Source organism: Pleurodeles waltl, chromosome 7 (assembly GCF_031143425.1).
Source record: "Pleurodeles waltl isolate 20211129_DDA chromosome 7, aPleWal1.hap1.20221129, whole genome shotgun sequence".
In the NCBI taxonomy this organism is placed as follows: Eukaryota; Metazoa; Chordata; class Amphibia; order Caudata; family Salamandridae; genus Pleurodeles; species Pleurodeles waltl.
This window is the reverse complement of record NC_090446.1, coordinates 1544718156-1544738037: the sequence shown is the minus strand read 5'-3', so window position 1 is coordinate 1544738037 and position 19882 is coordinate 1544718156. Positions and strand designations below refer to the sequence as shown.

Here is a 19882-nt window from a genome sequence, read left to right as displayed (position 1 = left end):
GCTGCTAAAACTGCAAGTTGGTTATGTTTGAGCCAATAGTATCCCTTGATGTGTAGGAATTATTTTGCACATGCTGGGTAACTGTGGACTCAGTGACAGAACTAAAATGAGATTGCTGTGGGCCTTTAACCTAGATCAAAGTGTGATTCTAGTCTGTGCTCACCTGTTGTGCCCGCCAGGTGGACTATGGTGTATGAGGCAGGAACGCTGTTCTCTCTTCATCTAAATATCTGGTGACCACCTCTCTTCTTTTTGCCATAGGCGCAGTCCCGTGATGCAGGCCACACCTACATGGTAAGATAAATGTAAAGTACCTCTTAGCACAAAATGGATGTTTCTGATTGCTTAGATAAATGCCATTTTGTTATACTTCCTGAGGTTTCCTAGTTCTAACTAGGTCACCTCTGTAACTGCAACACGATCCAGTGGGAGGTTAATAAGGTCTGGGTTCTGTATTACTTTGTCATGGATACCTAAGCTTACAAAACCGAATCTTTAGAATTGGCATGGGAAGATACTCTCCCCTATAGCTTGTAGAATAGTTTTAGCAAATACAATTTTCGGGCTGACAAGGTTGTGCTTGTGGGAACAATGTATTTTAATTCATTCTCCAAAGACCTTTCGGTGCTGTAGAAGTAAAAGGAAGGACTCTTAATAGGCAGTGCTAATTACTGACAGATCAGAATGACAAGTTTGGGAAACTAGCAAAGAAATACCACCAAGTGTGCAATCAGAGGTGAGGTGTTCCAGAAGAAGACAACCTTCACTGACAAGTATCCTACCCTACAGTTGGATCTCTGTTGTAAGGGAGTAGGGTGTTGAATGCACCAGTTTTACATTTAGAGGTGAGGTGGTCAGCAAGATGAATGTCTTCACTGAGAAGTATCCTACCCCACAGTTGTATCTCTGTTGTTCTGTTGGAAAGTACAGAGTGAACTGCACTATGTGTATGTTCAGAGGCGAGATAGTCCACAAGATGGCTGCCTTCACTGGGAACAATTGCACCTTAAAGTTGTATCTCTGTTGCAGGGATGTAGAGCGTGGGCCACACCATGTGTATATTCAGAGGTGAGATGATCCACAAGATGGCACCTTCACCGAGAAGTATCCCACCTAAGAGTTGGATCTCGTTTGTAGGGTAGTAGAGTGAGGAAGCGCTATCTTGTCAGCAGTTTGATATGATCTCAATGAAAGACTTTGTGAACCAGACAGAGGGAGACAGTCACATGGAAAGTCTCTCCTGACTTTGTCCTGAATCTAGTAGAAGTCCATGAACAAGGGCTGTCAGAGATTCGATTCCACTCTTCATCCACTCTCCGAAATCACACCTGTTCATTGACATATGAAATACATGCCTTCTTTCATTTTCTTCAGGAAAACAATAACAATACATAAGCGAAACAATATAGCAAATAGAATTGAGAAAACAAAATAAATGCCATAGAAAAAAAGCCGCAGTAAGACTGTCCATGTCGATACAATCCAGCTATGTATCTTCTGAAGGAGTCTTAATACTGTCTCTTTCACTCGCAGGCATTACAGCTTGGAGATCAGACAACATACGATCACCTGCAAAGGTAACGGATGGTAAACGTCAAAGTCTTGTCCTCACTGTCATATCTGCATTATCTTTAACAAACGTTAGAAGCCATAAAAAGGCCCAGCATGAATTAAAGGAATAATTGAGGGGATAGAGCACACTTGGAGGCGGGGGTACATTAGAAATAGGCATATACATTGGAAATAGTCTAGCACTCGCGGCGTACCTTTATGGATAATTTATATCCCTTGGTATCTTATTTCGTAAGTACATTTTGATTTGGTAACAACTGGCAAAAGTACAATAATGAACAGACTGCATAAGGAACAGCTTCTTTTTTGGTACAAACTTAATTGCATCAGGCACAGGTTCATGTGTGGCATGATAATTTGTTGTTTAGGCATCCAGGCCCAGATTTATCAAGGTTTTGCATCACACTTGAGTTACACAAGAGAACGCACGGTGCAGTAAAACCTAGAATGAAATTTACCAGGCCACGAAATGCCACCTGTGGGGCTCACTACATCTTGAGTAACACAAAGCGGTGCAAGTTCACCGGGAAGGCAATCTATGGCTGGAGAGTGGGTGTTCTCATCCGCTCACAGACGTAGGTGAATTCCCAGATTTAGAAAGACTCATAAACTTGGGAATACTTCAAAGTGCTACGCCTGGAGAGGTGCTACTAGGACAAATATCTTTATTTCTCCTCATTGTTTCCTCCTTGAAAGTGTGCTGCATTCTGCAATACCCTTAGAAAGAGGAAACATCTTCACAGGATTGTCCCTAGCTGCACAAAAACAATCCTGCCCTCAACACAGGCACCCTTGTACCATGGCACAAGGGTGCCTGCTTTGGTGCTAGGCTGTACTGAGAGTGTAAGAGCAAGCAGAAGACGTGAATGTACCATATCTTAGCAGATATGGTGCATTTCTGCCCTCCCCTTTTCATGCAGCACAGCAAGTTATTTTGCTGTGTTGCATGAAAAAATGATAAATCCAAATGTCTCCTGTACAGATAAGTGATTTGCTGATGCTGAAAAGTAATGATTTAGGGTATCATGGTAGAAACTCAGGCATCTATATGTTCAATTTCTTCTCCTTAAGAATGGTCTCTAAAACCTATGCATTATCAACTACTTTCCTTGAAAACGTTCGGGCCATGCATCACGCTTCTTTTTTTTGCACTAAGGTGGCCTTTTCCCCGCTGCTGATTTACAAAGTTGTGCAATGCTTGCATTGTGCCACTTTGAGAGACCTTGCGCCACATTGTGGCCCTAATTTTGAGTCTGTTGGTCATTAGATGTAGCCTAGGGCCACATCATGACCACAGTGGTCGTGCAGCAGTCGGACCACCAGCACCGACGGTCTGGCGGTTGCGGTGGTCCTAATCTGTCAGGGCAGCACTGCCTTTGCGTCCCTATATTTACAAATTTTAATTTTCTTCAATTTCTCTAAAACTACTGAATGGGTTTACACAAAATCACAAAAAGTTTGCTTTCTGGACCAGACCCTAGCTTTCTACCAAATTTGATGTAATTCCGTTCAATGGTTTCAGAGCTTTTGCAATTCAAATTTCCTATAGAAAAATGAATGGGGAAAAAGAGTTTTGGGCCCCTTCCCTTTCTCTTAGCCCCCACTTGATGGATCACCCCGAAACTTCCAGACAGAATTTGAAGTGAGCATCGGATTTTCTTGGAAAAGTTTGTGAAGATTCATCAAATGGCACCAAAGTTACTAGCAAAACAAAAAACGCTTTTCCGATGGAAACTATGGGCCTCATTACAAGTCTGGCAGTCTACTGAGCGCCAGACTCGCGGTCGGACTACTGCCAATGCCGTGGTCCAATCGCTACATTATCACGGTCGGATCGCCAGCACTGCCAGGATTTGTTGTCCCAGCGGTCTGGCAGCTGTGGCGGTCCTAATCCACCGGGTCAGCGCTGCAAGCAGCGCTGCCATGGGGATTACGACTTTGTTCTCTGCCAGTGATTTCATGGAGGTAACACCACCATCAAAAGACTGGTGGAGAATGGGTGCAGGGGTCCCCAGGTGTGGAAATCCTAATTGAAAGTGGCATGGGGTTCAGGGTGGATGTACCATGACCCCAGGGGTGTGATTTAGAGGTGTTTAGGGGCAAATTATGGGTTTAAAATAATTTGTGTCACCATGCGCGATATTCACAAAAAATCCTGAATATTCACAAAAGTTCGCAATTTATTTGCAAAATATTTGCAAATGTGAAAACAATTTGACAGAATAACCACAGGCGTATTCGTATATTAATAAATTCACTCATACATGCACTCAAAGACTCATGCGCTCACTCAGGCACCCACTCAGACACTCATGAACCACTCAGCCCTACTCAGATTCACACACTCACTTTCAGACACACTCAAACACTCACGCACCAACTCACAGATTCATTGACAGAGACAGACCATGTGGCCAACCTGCACTGCGCACGACCAAAGGACGTGCATGGCACTGGATTTTTTGGTTATAAGGGCATGATTGAAAGGCCTTTGTGTGGTGGGATTGGAATAACGTGTAGTAATTACAATTACTTTACATTGAAAAACCATAGAAATTCACAGAAAAAAAACAAAGGTCACATGAACGTTATAGTCATGTTATGAATTTACTCATACAAAACTATAGAAATTCAGCAGTTATAGTTCTTTCATGTAACTTTAACTCACACTTTAAGGTAACTATAACTTATGCCTTCACTGTGTGTGCTTAGCTAATTACTCTACATATTATATCATTGATGAGATCTTGTATGGCATCTTTGATATTATCACTGCAGCATTTGCAATAAGATCATTTGTGATAAGAAAACTGTGCATGGCAAGGGTACGAGTTAAAGTTACTTCAGGGCCCTTGCTGTCAGAAAGCAGACTTGGGCCCATATTTATGATTGGTTTGTGCTGCTAAAGCGTAAATTTTTGTTTTACTCAAACGGGAAGAACCTAATGCCATATTTATACTTTGACGCTAGACCCATCTTGCGTCAAAATATTGGGCTTAGCACCATTTCTAGGATGCACCAACCCACCTTGCATCAATGGGATGCAAGGTAGGCGTTCGTGTTCAAGAAATTACTCTAACCCCCTAGCGCCATATCTATACAGAGACTGCGCGCAAGGAGTAGGCAAACTCAGATAATGGCGCTCAGCTTGCTCAGCGCCATTATCTAGCGCCTGGGGGTCAGTCACCATGGAATGGGCCCACGGATGCCCACCCATAGCCCCAGGAACACCCCCACCCACACCAGAGGGACAGCACAGGATAGGGGACAACATCGCAAGTAAGTTAAGGTAAGTTTTTATTTAAATTTTTAGGTGTGCCATTGGTAAGCCCTGGCATGGGGCCCCCTGCCTGGTACTTGGTCTAATAACCTTACCAAGGGGACATTGGTCCCCTGTGCAGGCCATTGGGATGGTAGGCATGACTCCTGTCTATACTTAGATGGGAGTCATGTTTGAGGCTGCTTGTGCATCAGAAAAATGACGCTCGGCTGGTTAGTGACATATATTTTGCAGCTAACCATCGTAACGTCATTTCAGACCCACTAGCGCCAAAGTCCCTAACGCCATCCCTGACCAGCTAGTGTCTTTTTTCTACACGCTAGCCATTCCTTAGCCCCATTTTGTGTCATTCCATAATTATGACATTAAGATGGCTCTAAGGAATGGTGTTATCTGGTGTTAATATTTTTGTCGCAAAACTGCAAGGGGCAGTTTTGCGACAAAACAACATATACATGAGCCTTTGTTTGCTATTGCTTGGTTGGGGCTGTCAGCTCCCACCAAGCAAAAGCAAACAGCTATGTCCTGGGGTTGGGCGCTCTGGGACATAGTGGAGATGGCCTTGGGGGGTGGCAGTTTCCTCTGTTTCCCTGCCTGCATCTCACTGTCAGGAAAGCAGAGGAAACCTTTGCTCTGAGAAAGCAAGAGCTGTTTGACAGCTCTCGCTTACTCAGAGCAGAGTGTTTGCTCTGATGTGGTGGGAGCTGTCAAAGCTCCCTCCAAGTCAGAGCAAACAGCTATGTCCCAGGGTGGGCACAGCAGGGACATAGCAGGAGCCTGCCCTGGGGGATGGTGGTCCCCAGGGTCATCAGTGGCTCCTCAAGGGGGGCTTCCCAGCCCCCCTCCAATGTTAAATAGCCTCAGGGAGGTGGTGATCCCCAGTGCTGAGGGGGGCTGTATTTCTTCAGTTCAAAGTCCTGGAGAGGTGGTGATCCCTGGTGCTCTGGGGGGCCTCGCAGTGTAGAAAAAAAACCCTTTTCTGAGCTTGTTACCCTCACTTTTTGCCTGTATGTCAGTGTGTTTAACTGTTTGTCAGTGTTGAAAGAAGAGTGGCCCGGGCACATCAATAGCATGAATCCTGATAACGTTCAACAATAAGTAGAAAGTTCGTTCTTGGAAGATGATGTGTAGATATTTATTATAAGTGCAGGTAGAAAGTAGAAATCTCAATCAAAAGACTGCGTTGTACAAAATGACCATGTGTCCAGAGCAGCCAGATGGTGATAGGATGGTGATAGGATGTTCGAATGTAACAATAAGCCCATACAGCAAAACAGCCAACACGTGTTTCGTCTTCAAGACTTTGTCAAGGCTATGGAAACATAGATGAAAAATACATACATGTCGGTATAGTATAATTGCGCAAGGTGACTTCACAACGTCTAAAATTCTTTGTACAGAGGTAAAGAGAACAATCCGAGCGAAGGTGCAATAGAATTGTGTGAATTAAGTGCAGGGATGTGTATCGTTAATGTGACGACCAGAATGTAGTGAGAATGCCTCAATAGGTCTTATAGAATCACGTTCCAGAAGAAAAAGGCAAACAAGTCAGTCTAGAGTGGAATAAAACGGCAACATCATGCGAGGTGAGATTGTCATAAACGTGTCTACACAGTGTGATACAGTGCATGTGCTTTAAATTTTTTTAGAAAACATTGAATCTTAGTGGTGAAGAAACATGGGGGGATGCGAAGTGTGTTGTGATGTGGATAGAAGATCTATAAATAGTGTGAAGAAAAAAGAGTAAAGAAAGAAGTAAGAAGTAATTGAAAGGGGGTAAGTGTAGCCGGGCGATCCCGGCTACGAGCGAGTCGGATGACGTATCGGACGAGGCCGATATGTCATTTCCGCGTCTTCCCGTTGCTGGGGAGACGCGGTGCGAGCGAGGGAGGCGGAACGGCGTTGCCCGGGAAACAACGTCAGTTTCCCGGGCTGAAGGAGAACAAGAGGGAGACGCGCTGGGGGAAGAGGGAAGAGACAGGAACACGGAGACGGCGAAACCGAGAGCCCCAGAGCCTGGAGAAAGGGGACCAGCAGGAGGAACACTACCAAGCCAGCCACGACCCTGGAGGGTCGTGGCTAAACAAGGTACGGTTCTTTTGGACAAAAAGAAGGGAATTTGGAGGAAAGGGGACTGGGGAGGGGTCATAAAGGAGGGTTGGAAAGGGAGGTGGAAGGAAGGGCACTATAATTATCACATCAGTGTCACTTATCCCTGCACTCAGATTAGATGTGATCACACTATACCCTACAACAAACACCTCACCGGCACCCACCCCCTCCCTTTGTGTTTACCGCTTCCCAGTCCAGAGATAAGAGAGAGAGGAAAACACCAATTATAAACCAATACTTACCTTAGCGTTCTCCCTTCTATTTCCGGCATCACTCTGGACTCCAACGAGCGAGCACAGCGGATGGGCACCTGAAAAACAAGACACACGAACATAAAATCACGAACCTGGGAAAAGATACGAAAGAAGAACAGAACGACGGAGAAAGACAATAGCAATTGTAGTTTTGTTACCATACCCTACTTCCCGTATAACTAAAAATAAACCACTTACCACTAACAAATAACGCCTCATTGGTCTTCATACTGTTCGACCTGCCACAGTAAGGTACCTTCAGATGTATATAAAACATTATATGTAAACACGAAAGGTACATAGATCAAGCTGCTGGTAGTCATGAGCCCTTGGGAGAAATCAAATAGTATAGGCAAATGATGGCCATGATAAGCCTGGGGTATAAAACAACAAAAAATACAAATTAATGTAAAGCAGGTGTTATGCAGAAAGCTACTTGATTTTAAAGCTACATACGGGGTAAATAATCTGGTATGCCAAGGTCTATAATGTCGCTGGAGCGTTGCCCCGTCACTAGCTTTACCAAGGTTGATGTGATTTTACATGTGTAATATTCTTTTCACTTTCTAGAAAAACTCGAAAAGTGCAGATGGAGCCTAACAAATTAGAAAGGTTTTCTCAAAACGCAATTAAAAATTCTAAAGGATCGTCTTACTTAGTCTTTTTATGCCCATGCCATGCCCCCTTATGCCACTTTAACCGCTTATAAAAACCAAAATCTCGATCAGAAAAAATGTTATTCTAAAACTAGAGAACGTTTTATCACTTAGTATCTGTCTGTGGTATAACTTTACTTCATGCCATGTTAAGACACACAATCGGAGCATGCTGCGCACTACCAGACTTCTACAGAAATTGAAAGCTATTCTATTCCCACAACGTGGTATGCTTTTGTCACATATTTATTTTTTCTAGCCGACACAGATTAGTAGAGCTTTCCTCGTCTGGCTGCCCTGAGTTCGCCGTAAGTGGGAGAAAGTAGTGAGACAAGCCAGCAACGCTGTCAGTACCTTGCCTCAAGTATTTGTGGAGCGAATAAACCTGTGCCATGTGCGTCGGGGTTTTGGCAGAGTGTTTGGCCCATGTGTGTGTCAGCCTCTTTTTATAGGTTGATCGGTTCAGGCAAAAGAGAGTCAAAATAGAAAAGGGACTCTAATTGAGACGGCGAGCAGTTTGAGCAGCCCAAGGTGGGGGCCATTTTGAAACGGAGTGAGTCCATATAGAGACTAGTGCTACGAGCAATGGAGGCATTCAGAAAAGGAGAGGGGTGTGGAGATCAGACGTAAGAGTCATGCAGAAAAGTGTATATAATAAATATAATATAACTGTAGTTTGTTAGAAGTACCATTGTCACAAGGTAAGGCATAATACACAAAAGGTGTGTAGCCGGGCGATCCCGGCTACAAGCAAGGCAGATGGCGTATCGGCCGAGGCCGATACGTCATTTCCGCGTCTTCCCGTTGCCGGGGAGACGCGGCCCGAGAGCGGCAGGCAGGACGGCGTTGCCCGGGAAACGACGTTGGTTTCCCGGGCTGGGGTCGCACAAGAAGAAAACGCGCTGAACGCGGGGAGAGAGAGGAACGCGGAGGAGGAGAGAAACGCGGAGAGAGAGAGGAACGCGGAGGAGGAGAGGAACGCGGAGGAGGAGAGAAACGCGGAGAGGGAGAGGAACGCGGAGGAGGAGAGGAACGCGGAGGAGGAGAGAAACGCAGAGAGGGAGAGGAACACGGAGAGAGCGAGGCAAGAGAGGCGTGAGGAGGAACAGAGGACCAGGAAAGAAGCAGACGAGGCACTGGAGGAGAGAGAGAGAGAAGAAGAGCTTCAGAACCTGGAAACAGAAGACCAGCAGGAGGAACACTACCAAGCCAGCCACGACCCTGGAGGGTCGTGGCTAAACAAGGTACGGTCCTTTTGGACAAGAAGAAGGGAAATTGGGGAGAAGGGACTGGGGAGGGGTCATAGAGGAGGGTTGGAAAGGGAGGTAGAAGGAAGGGCACTATAACTTAACTCACCAGTGTCACTTATTCCTACACTAAGAATAGATGTGTTCACACTATTCCCTAACACACTCCTCACTGGCACCAACCCCCTCCTTTTGTGTGTACCGCCTCCCAGTCCTGAGATAAGAGAAAGGGAAGAACCCCAATTAAACATCAATACTTACCTTAGCGTTTTCCCTTCTATTTCCGGCACCACCCTGGACTCCGACGAGCGAGCAAGGCAGCTGGGTCACCTGTAAAATAAGAAGCAAGAACATACACTCATGAACCTGGGGAAAAGATACAAAAGAAGAACAAAGCGACTAAGAAAGACAATAACACTTGTGATTTTGTTGAACATACCCTACTTCCCATATAACTATAAATAAACCACTTACCACTAACTAAATAACGCCTCAGTGGTCTTCATACTGTTCGACCTGCGACAGTGGTGTTAGAAGTGGGATTCAACCTGTGTAGACTCCTCGCAGTAATCGAACAGTTTAACCATGAGTGACCAACCCTCATTGGAGGATATGATAAAGCAATTGGCCGAGGGCCAACGTCATCTCCAACTGGTGTGGGAGGCCCACCAGCGAGAGGCCAAAGAGGACAGGGAAGCGTTACAGTCGGCTTTGAAAAGTCAGGCGACCATCCTTGCGAATAATCAACTGGTCCATGAGACGGCCATGAAAAAATTGACTGAGACCATTGCTAGTAGTAAGGTGCATCCCAATGTCCCAAGTTCCGTGTTGCAGAAATATCAAGACGGAGAAGACCCCGAAGCCTTTTTTACTAATTTTGAGAGAGTGGCATCATCCGCCCAATGGCCTGAGGATAGATGGGGTCAGTATGTCGCCCCCTTACTTACAGGGATCTTACAAGCAGCATATCAAGCGGCAAACCCGGGTGGAACCACGCCATACCAAGAGATAAAGACTAGTATATTAGAACGTGTGGGACATGACACGGAATACTATAGGGTTAAATTTAGAAAAATCAAATGGGGACCGAATGAAGATCCCCGAACCTTTTATTATCGGGTAAAGGATTTGGCCTTAAAATGGTTGGGTTCTTCCGGAAATAGTAAGGAGGAAGTGATCCAAACAATTGTCCTTGAACAATATTTAGAGTCCCTACATACCACCACTAAGCACTGGATCCGTCAACATCCAAAGGTGACTACTGAGATGGCAATTTATCTAGCGTGTGCTTATCATCGCTCCGCCGATGTGAGAAATATGTCCACCCGACCCAGCCTAAAGTCAGGACCTTCCCATCCTAAAATTATGCCAAGACCCTTTTCGGAGGAACCTGTACCTCACCGATTTCCTAACCCTCCACCGGTAGCAGGACCCCAATGTTACAGCTGTGGGGAATGGGGCCACATTGCCCGAATGTGCCCCAGAAAACAGGATAGTAGTGAGCCAATGGAAATCGGAGTTACTAGGCGTCGGGTACTGTGTACCGGAAGAGGTAACCAGAAGTTTAAACAGCTTCTGAAAGTCAACGAGAAAACACTATGGGCCCTTATTGACTCAGGGTGTAGCCAGTCGGTGTTAAGAAAAGACATAGTCCCCATAGTAGAGGAAAGCACAGAACAATGGGTGAATGTATGTTGCATACACGGAGATAAGGAACAATACCCTTTATATGACGTCACAGTAGAGTGGGGAAAACACCGGGATGCCTTACCGATGGGTATAATGACCAATCTGATTGAGGAGTGTATCATTGGAACTGATTATGAACATTTCCAAGAAATACTGGATTATGTTCGACAACCCAAACTGACACAGGATTGGTGGAGAGACGCTCCTTTTTCCGATAGCAGTATAGAAAGCCCCACAATACGGAGGAAATTATCTCGCAGAGAGAAACGAATAGAAAAATTGAATTACTTGGGAAAGGAGAGATCAGGACCGAACACAGGCATTATTGCAGAAACCCATGAAGTCCCTGTCAGTTTTCCCCATCAGCAAAGAGTAGATCCTTCTCTCGCCCACGCCTGGAAGTCGGCCAGAGAAGAAGAAACCGAAGAGGTGGGTCCCTACTTCCTCATTAAGAAAAACCTCTTATATCGGATAACCACTACCGGTACCGGAGAACATAAACAACAATTAGTGGTACCCGATCATTATAGAAATCAGGTCCTAACGATGGCACACTGTCAACCGGGGGGAGGTCATTATGGGAGGGAAAAAACAGAAGAATATCTTCTTAGATGGTTCTATTGGCCGGGAGTGTTTGCTCACATACGTAAATATTGTTCCCAATGTCCCAGATGCCAACTCACTGAACCCGGCAGACCTAAGAAAGCACCTCTGATGCCCCTACCCATTATAGACATCCCCTTCAGTAGAATAGGAATGGACCTAATTGGACCTGTAGTACCATCCACAAAGGGTCACACGTATATCCTAGTCATGGTTGACTATGCCACACGATACCCCGAGGCCATTCCCTTAAAAAGTATGACAACTAAGACAGTGGCGCAGGCAATGATAAACATTTTTTCCCGAGTCGGGTTCCCGCGTGAAATACTCACCGACCAGGGGACTCCTTTTATGTCCACTCTCATGAAGCAAGTATGTAAAACCTTAGGTATTTCCCAAATCCGTACCTCGGTATATCATCCACAGACGGATGGACTAGTGGAACGATATAACCGAACAATAAAAACCTTATTGAAAAAAGTGATGGAAGAGTCAGGGAGAGACTGGGATCAAAAATTACCCTTAGTATTATACGCTATTCGAACACATGAACAGTCCTCTACAGGACACAGCCCATTCGAGCTGGTGTTCGGAAGACAGCTGAGATCTCTTCTTGACATGGCCATAGAAACATGGGAGGAAGAGGCAGAAGAAGGGGGAAGACCCCTTCTAGAATATGCCCACAATTTAAGGTCACAGCTACAAAGTCTATGGGACACGGTCAAAGTGAATATGGAACAAGCTCAAAACATTCAAAAATAATACTATGACAGAGGGAGCAAGTTACGGGTTTTACAACCAGGAGATCAGGTTTTAATTATGCGTCCCACCTCAGAACAAAAACTAATCGCCAAATGGCAGGGCCCTTATAAGATAATAAGAGCAGTATCTCCGGTTACCTACCTGGTTGAATTATCAAACACTCCCCAGAAATCACAGATTTATCACATAAATCTCCTTAAAAAATGGGAAGAACCAGACCCCTCGAACACTGCCAGCGTGTTGGCAGGATTCCTATGTCCAAATAATGAGTTAAGTATTGAGTTCTGTCCAACCGACCACAGTAATGGGAAAGATCTACCCCCAGTAAATGAAACCTTAACAAAAGCAGAAAAGGAACAGGTATACAGCTTTCGGGATTTTTTTTCGGCATTACCCGGTAAAACCACCTTGATAACCCATAAAATAAGAACCATACCAGGGAAAATTGTGAGGTTACGGCCATATCGTATTCCTGAGGCGAGGAAGCAGATTATGGAGGCTGAAATACAGAAAATGTTAGAACAAGGGGTGATTGAACCGTCAAATAGTCCCTGGTGCTCCCCAGTTGTTTTAGTGCCAAAACCCGATGGTACTATTAGATTCTGTATTGATTTCAGGAAGCTTAACGAGAACTCCATGTTTGACACATATCCTATACCCAGAGTTGATGATGTATTAGAGAAACTAGGAAAAGCCAAATATATGACTACCTTAGATTTGACAAAAGGGTATTGGCAGATTCCCTTAGCCACAGAGGATAAAGAGAAAACAGCGTTCGCAACTCAGTCCGGTCTTTATCAGTTCACTGTGCTACCCTTTGGTCTCCATGGAGCACCAGCTACATTCCAGCGGTTAATGGATAAACTCTTAAATCCCTTCCAGTCTTTTGCAGCAGCTTACCTAGACTATGTAGTGATTTTCAGTGAAACCTGGAATGATCATCTAAAACATTTACACCAAGTTTTCCACACTCTTGTCACCGCTGGATTAACTGCCAATCCTAAAAAGTGCGTCATAGGAACACCCGACATATCATACTTGGGCTACAAAATTAGTCAAGGGAACCTAAAACCTCAAACAAAAAAAGTAGAGGCCATACTAAATGCACCTAAACCGACAACAAAGAAAGAGTTACGATCCTTCTTAGGGTTAGTAGGCTATTATAGAAGATTCATACCTGATTATTCTACATTGGCCGCCCCTCTCACGGACCTTCTGTCTAAATCCCATCCTAATAGGCTAGCACCCTTTTCGGATCAACAGAAAACCAGCTTTGAACAACTAAAATCCTTCTTAACCAAAGACCCGATACTCCGATGCCCGGATTTCTTGAAACCTTTCCATCTTTATACTGATGCCTCCGATGTGGGTTTAGGGGGAGTATTGGCCCAACCCGACGGGGAAGGTAGGGATCATCCGGTAGTATATGTCAGTAGGAAGCTGTTTCCCCGGGAACAACACTATCCGACCATTGAAAAAGAATGTCTGGCCATAAAATGGGCCGTGGATACATTACAATATTACCTTCTAGGCCGACCCTTCATACTCTTTACGGATCATGCTCCCCTCACATGGTTGTCTGCCCATAAGGATACCAATTCTCGGATTTTACGATGGTTCCTTGAACTGCAACCATTTTCCTTTCAGGTCCGTCACATCCCCGGTCACCAACAAGCCCCAGCTGACTATTTATCTCGATTCCCAGCCGCTGCTACGGTCCTCGAGCAGGACCTTTCATGGGGAGAGGTATGTAGCCGGGCGATCCCGACTACAAGCAAGGCAGATGATGTATCGGCCGAGGCCGATACGTCATTTCCGCGTCTTCCCGTTGCCGGGGAGACACGGCCCGAGAGCGGCAGGCAGGACGGCGTTGCCCGGGAAACTACATTGGTTTCCCGGGCTGGGGTCGCACAAGAAGAAAACGCGCTGAACGCGGGGAGAGAGAGGAACGCGGAGGAGGAGAGAAACGTGGAGAGAGAGAGGAACACGGAGGAGGAGAGGAACGTGGAGGAGGAGAGAAACGCGGAGAGGGAGAGGAACGCGGAGGAGGAGAGGAACGCGGAGGAGGAGAGAAACGCAGAGAGGGAGAGGAACACGGAGAGAGCGAGGCAAGAGAGGCGTGAGGAGGAACAGAGGACCAGGAAAGAAGCAGACGAGGCACTGGAGGAGAGAGAGAAGAAGAGCTTCAGAACCTGGAAACAGAAGACCAGCAGGAGGAACACTACCAAGCCAGCCACGACCCTCTAAACAAGGTACGGTCCTTTTGGACAAGAAGAAGGGAAATTGGGGAGAAGGGACTGGGGAGGGGTCATAGAGGAGGGTTGGAAAGGGAGGTAGAAGGAAGGGCACTATAACTTAACTCACCAGTGTCACTTATTCCTACACTAAGAATAGATGTGTTCACACTATTCCCTAACACACTCCTCACTGGCACCAACCCCCTCCTTTTGTGTGTACCGCCTCCCAGTCCTGAGATAAGAGAAAGGGAAGAACCCCAATTAAACATCAATACTTACCTTAGCGTTTTCCCTTCTATTTCCGGCACCACCCTGGACTCCGACGAGCGAGCAAGGCAGCTGGGTCACCTGTAAAATAAGAAGCAAGAACATACACTCATGAACCTGGGGAAAAGATACAAAAGAAGAACAAAGCGACTAAGAAAGACAATAACACTTGTGATTTTGTTGAACATACCCTACTTCCCATATAACTATAAATAAACCACTTACCACTAACTAAATAACGCCTCAGTGGTCTTCATACTGTTCGACCTGCGACAAGGTGGTATGAACTACCGTCAAAAAATGTATAAGTATACACAACAGTAAGCATGATACAAGACCAAGATGAGTGGGTTACAGATTCATCTTGTAAGTCAGAGAACTTACTAATATAGAGAACAGAAGTTATAGCTGGACAAATAAAAAAAAATACATCTTAGTGTATGAAATATATGGAGGTGAGTGTTTTTATACAGCTGAGTTTTAAAGAAAGGTGTATAGATCCTTGTCAATGTTAATGCTCTGCTCAACAGCTCTGAGTCTAATAATCCAACTGCTTTCCAGTTGTCTAAGCCGTAGCGTTTTATTGCCGCCTCTGGGTGGTGAGTTCACTGTGTCAATGCCATGTACACTGATGCCCAGTATCTCTTGTTGTCTATGCTTGCATTGTAGTGAACCGCGAAGGGGTAGTTGACATTATTGTTGCGGATGGCCCTGATGTGTTCTTGCAATCTCTCCTTAAGAGGTCGGATAGTGCTCCCCACATAGATGAGACTGCAAGTGCAGATAATGCAATACACTACAAATTTGGTGTTGCAGTTAATGAATTTATTGATTTTGTAAGTAACTGGTGAGTTGTATTGGAACTCAGTAAGTTTATCTTTGATGAAGCAGCAAATATTGCAGTGCCCACATTTGTAGGATCCATGTGGGGCCGTTTGTAACCAAATGTTTGCTTGTTCAGGTGGCAGAAAGCTGCGACACAAGTGATTTCGAAGGGCGGGTCCCCTGCTATATGTGATGTTAGGTTTGGGAGGAAGGCTGGTTTTAAGGAATCCATCAGCTAGGAGAAATGACCAATGTTTATGAAGAATCTTATATATGTTTGAACTGAGTGCATAGTAGGGGGTAATGAAGGATGGAGGTCTGGGTGGGTTATTCTTGTTGATGGAAGTAACCAGCAGATCTGATCTTTTAACATGCTGGATTCTGTTGTTAGCTCGTGATAGTGTGCTAGGTGAGTAACCCTTCCGTACGAATTGTGCGTTCATTACTTTGGATTCTTCATGGAAGATGATATCTTCACTGCAATTTCTCCTGATCCTGGTGAGCTCTCCATAGGGAATAGCCTTAATTTGAGAGGCAGGGTGTGAACTGTTAGCATGTAAGATGGCATTGCATGCCGTAGGTTTTCTATATAGTTTAGAGCAGAATTAATTACCTCTTATGTAGAGTGTTAGGTCCAAAAGATTGACCTGTGATGTACTGTGTTCCCCAGTAAAAGTGATGTTAAAGGAGTTGGTGTTGAGATGTTGTAAAAAAAGGTCAAATGTATCTAAACCGCCTGACCAAAAAAGTAAAACGTCATCAATGTATCTGCCCCAGTATAGTATGTGTTGAGTCAAGTCCGGTGGGCACTCTCTCCATATATGTTGCCATTCATAAAAGCCTATGTACAAATTTACAAAAGAGGGGGAAAATGTGGCCCCTATTGCCACACCTTGGATCTGTTTGAACCACGTGCCTTCATGGACAAAAAAGTTGTTATCCAAAACTATCTGTATTAGATCTAAAAGCATATTGGAGTGTTCTAGTAGTGAAGCTTCACATGTATCAAGAAAGTGCTGGATGGCAAGTAGACCCTTGTCTCTCGGTATACAAGTGTATAGTGAGGTAACGTCTAGGGTTGCTAGGATGGGCCCCCCCTGTCCATTCAAAGTCACTAGGTTTGCTGAGGAGATCCTTGGTATCTCTGATAAAGGAAGGGACATTAACGACCAAAGGTTGTAAAAACAGGTCAATGTATTCAGAAATTCTTTCTGTTGGCGAGCCAATTCCTGAGATTATAGGCCTACCGGGCGAAAATGGACCCGGTTTGTGAATTCTCAGTAAAATGTAGATGCATGGCAACGTGGGGGTTGGATTGTAGATGTACTTGAACTCCAAATCAGTGAGGAGACATTTGCCTCTCCATGTGGATAGTGTGTGCATTATGTGTTCATTAGCTTTGGCCAAGTGGTTGTGTGACAAGGTAGAGTATGCAGTGGCATCATTTAGTTGCCGGTCAATTTCCTTGATGTAATCAGACTTGTTCATGATCACAATGTTCCCCCCTTTGTCGGCCTCCTTGATGATTATATCTTTGTTTTGAGCAAGGGAGTGAAGGGCTTCTCTTTCAGGGATAGTAATGTTGTGTGTGATGTGTTTATGTCCTGAGCGATATAAGTCCTCAAGTTGAGAGAAGTCAGCCGTGACTTGTCTGTAAAAGATGTTGATGACATTGTCACTTCCTAGATTAGGAGTAAATTTTGAGGAGGTCTTGAGACCACTGTCCAGGTGTGTGTAAGGATGAATGTTTGAATCTGATGTGGTGTCTGTGAAAGATGGAGGTATGTCCGATAGAGATTCTAAAGAGAGAAGGGTCTGAATGTCTTTCAAGTCTTTAATGGTGATGTTACTAGTGGGACAGGGAACAGGAGCAGTAAAATCAGTCTGCACTGGTCTACCTTCAAAAAATTTCGCAAGTTTTCATTTACGAACGAATTTAAAGATATTTATATGCAGTTCAGTGAAGTTAGGTAAAGATGATGGCACAAAACCCAAACCTTTGCTCAAAATATTTATTTGTTGCATATTCAATTCAATGTTTGTCAGGTTTACAATAGAAATCTCATTATTGGTACTCGAGACAGAGTCAGTCATTTCTGATTGCGGGTGGTGGATCTCGTTGTAACCCCTTCTCTCTCTCTTGTTGTGTCTGTATGCCTTTCTCTTGCCTCTCCTAATGGGATGGTGTGAGAGTCCTCTCTCCTTCGGTTGAATATTTGGCCCTTTCTGCATCTCTCTAATTCCACTAAAAAAGGTGATTTGTGAGTGGTTGATACCGTAGTTTGTAGTGTGGAGATGCAAGTGTCACTTCCACTGATACTAGAGGTGCTAGAAAGATCTGTATCACTTGTAGAGTAGGTGGAGGTGGCCCCGTTGTCAGGTGGGTGTGAAGAGGTATCTTGTCTATCTAGTTTGATGTTATCAAATTTACGCGAGTAGGTGAAAACCCTCCCATTCTTGTAATCCCCTTCATCCCTCTTAAGTTTACGTGTTTTTTTCTCTTTGATGTATTCTTGGTGTTTAAGTAATATTTCCTTAAGGATTCTATAGTTTTTTTCTTTGGCCTCATGTAAGTTAATTTCTTTTTCCAAGGTGAGAATTTCCTCAATGAGTTTCTCTCTTTTGGCCCGGGCATCCCTGATTAGTATGTCCATCATACCAAAGGAAGAGGTAACCAAAAGGTGTTCCCACTCCTTTAGGAGTTCAGGACTGAGGTCTTCGAATGAGGGGAATAGAATCACACGTAAGCCCCTGGGAATTTGTTTGTTGTCGATATATTTTTGTAATATGGTGTAGTCCCACCATCTTGAAAGCTGTTGTTTTTTGAGGCGTTCAAGTTTAACAAATTTCTTTCTAAAGCCCTCTTTTTTAATGGGTGCGTTATGGCTGGTAGATGGGCCAGTGTCTGTTTGAAAAATTTCCTCAAGAAGCGCATCCCTGTTGTCATTGAATGTATCCATGTTATATCAGTGAAATTAAATGCAAATACAGCAAACAAAGATAAAGCAATACGTAATACAAATGTATAAAACAGTGATATAATCAGAATGCAAAGTGCTAAGCCGGCATCAATAGGGTAAGTCAGGCGAAGAAGGTGGCGGATGCCAGAGAGTGCTTTGACATCTGCAAAGCGTATGTCAATAGTCAAATCCGAGCGAAGTCATAAAATTTAAACAATATGGTGTTGGGTGCCAGGCTAGCCCTAACACCTGCCACCACAGGTTTCGGAGAGCCACACACTAAAGAGTGGGTGGTTGCCTAAATATTGAAAGAAGAGTGGCCAGGGCACACCAATAGCATGAATCTTGATCCTGATAATGTTCAAGAATAAGTAGAAAGTTTGTTCTTGGAAGATGATGTGTAGATATTTATTATAAGTGCAGGTAGAAAGTAGAAATCTCAATCAAAAGACTGCGTTGTACAAAATAACCATGTGTCCAGAGCAGCCAGATGGTGATAAATGGTCAAAGTTACAATAGGATGTTCCAATGTAACAATAAGTCCATACAGCAAAACAGCCAACACGTGTTTCGTCACGTGTTTCGTCTTCAAGACTTTGTCAAGGCTGTGGAAACATAGATGAAAAATACATACATGTCGGAATAGTATAATTGTGCAAGGTGAGTTCACAACATCTAAAATTCTTTGTACAGAGGTAAAGAGAACAATCCGAGCGAAGGTGCAATAGAATTGTGTGAATTAAGTGCAGGGATGTGTATCGTTAATGTGACGACCAGAATGTAGTGTAGAGGAAAAACGAGGAGCTGGACAAAGAGCACAGAAGACAAAAGAAAAAAAACGAGGAGCTGGACAAAGAGCACAGAAGACAGAATAAAAAACGAGGAGCTGGACTAAGAGCACAGAAGACAGAAGCCCTGTCCAGCTCCTCGTTTTTCTTCTGTCTTCTGTCTTCTGTCTTCTGTGCTCTTTATCCAGCTCCTCATTTTTCTTCTGTCTTCTGTGCTCTTTGTCCAGCTCCTCGTTTTTTCTTCTGTCTTCTCTGCTCTTTGTCCAGCTTCTCCCTCTCCAACTACTTTCACCTCAAAGTCACAGACATACACAACAGCTTCACAGCATCAGCACCCCCCATCACCACCACCAACACAACCAACAACATAACGCGCTCCCACACCAACCAACTACACACCTGGACCCCCACCAATGACAAAGAAATCAAAAAAACCATGAACCCCATCCACTCAGCCACCCCCACAGACCTCTGCCCCCACCACATTTTCAACAAGGCTAGCCAAATCATTGCTCCCCAGCTTCACGCCGTCATCAACAGCTCCTTCAACACCGCAACCTTCCCAGACGTTTGGAAGCATGCCGGAGTCAACGTCCAGCTCCTCGTTTTTTCTTCTGTCTTCTGTGCTTT

General features: G+C 44.6%; 1 long non-coding RNA gene across 2 annotated transcripts in view; it reads left to right on the top strand.

Moving 5' to 3' along the window:
- LOC138247469 (uncharacterized) overlaps positions 1-19882 on the top strand; it is a 195158-nt gene that overhangs the window by 157538 nt on the left and 17738 nt on the right. For both annotated transcript variants that reach the window (XR_011194516.1, XR_011194517.1), the window contains exons 2-3: positions 262-294; positions 1534-1577. This is a non-coding gene — a long non-coding RNA (uncharacterized lncRNA). The remainder of the gene's footprint in view (positions 1-261; positions 295-1533; positions 1578-19882) is intronic.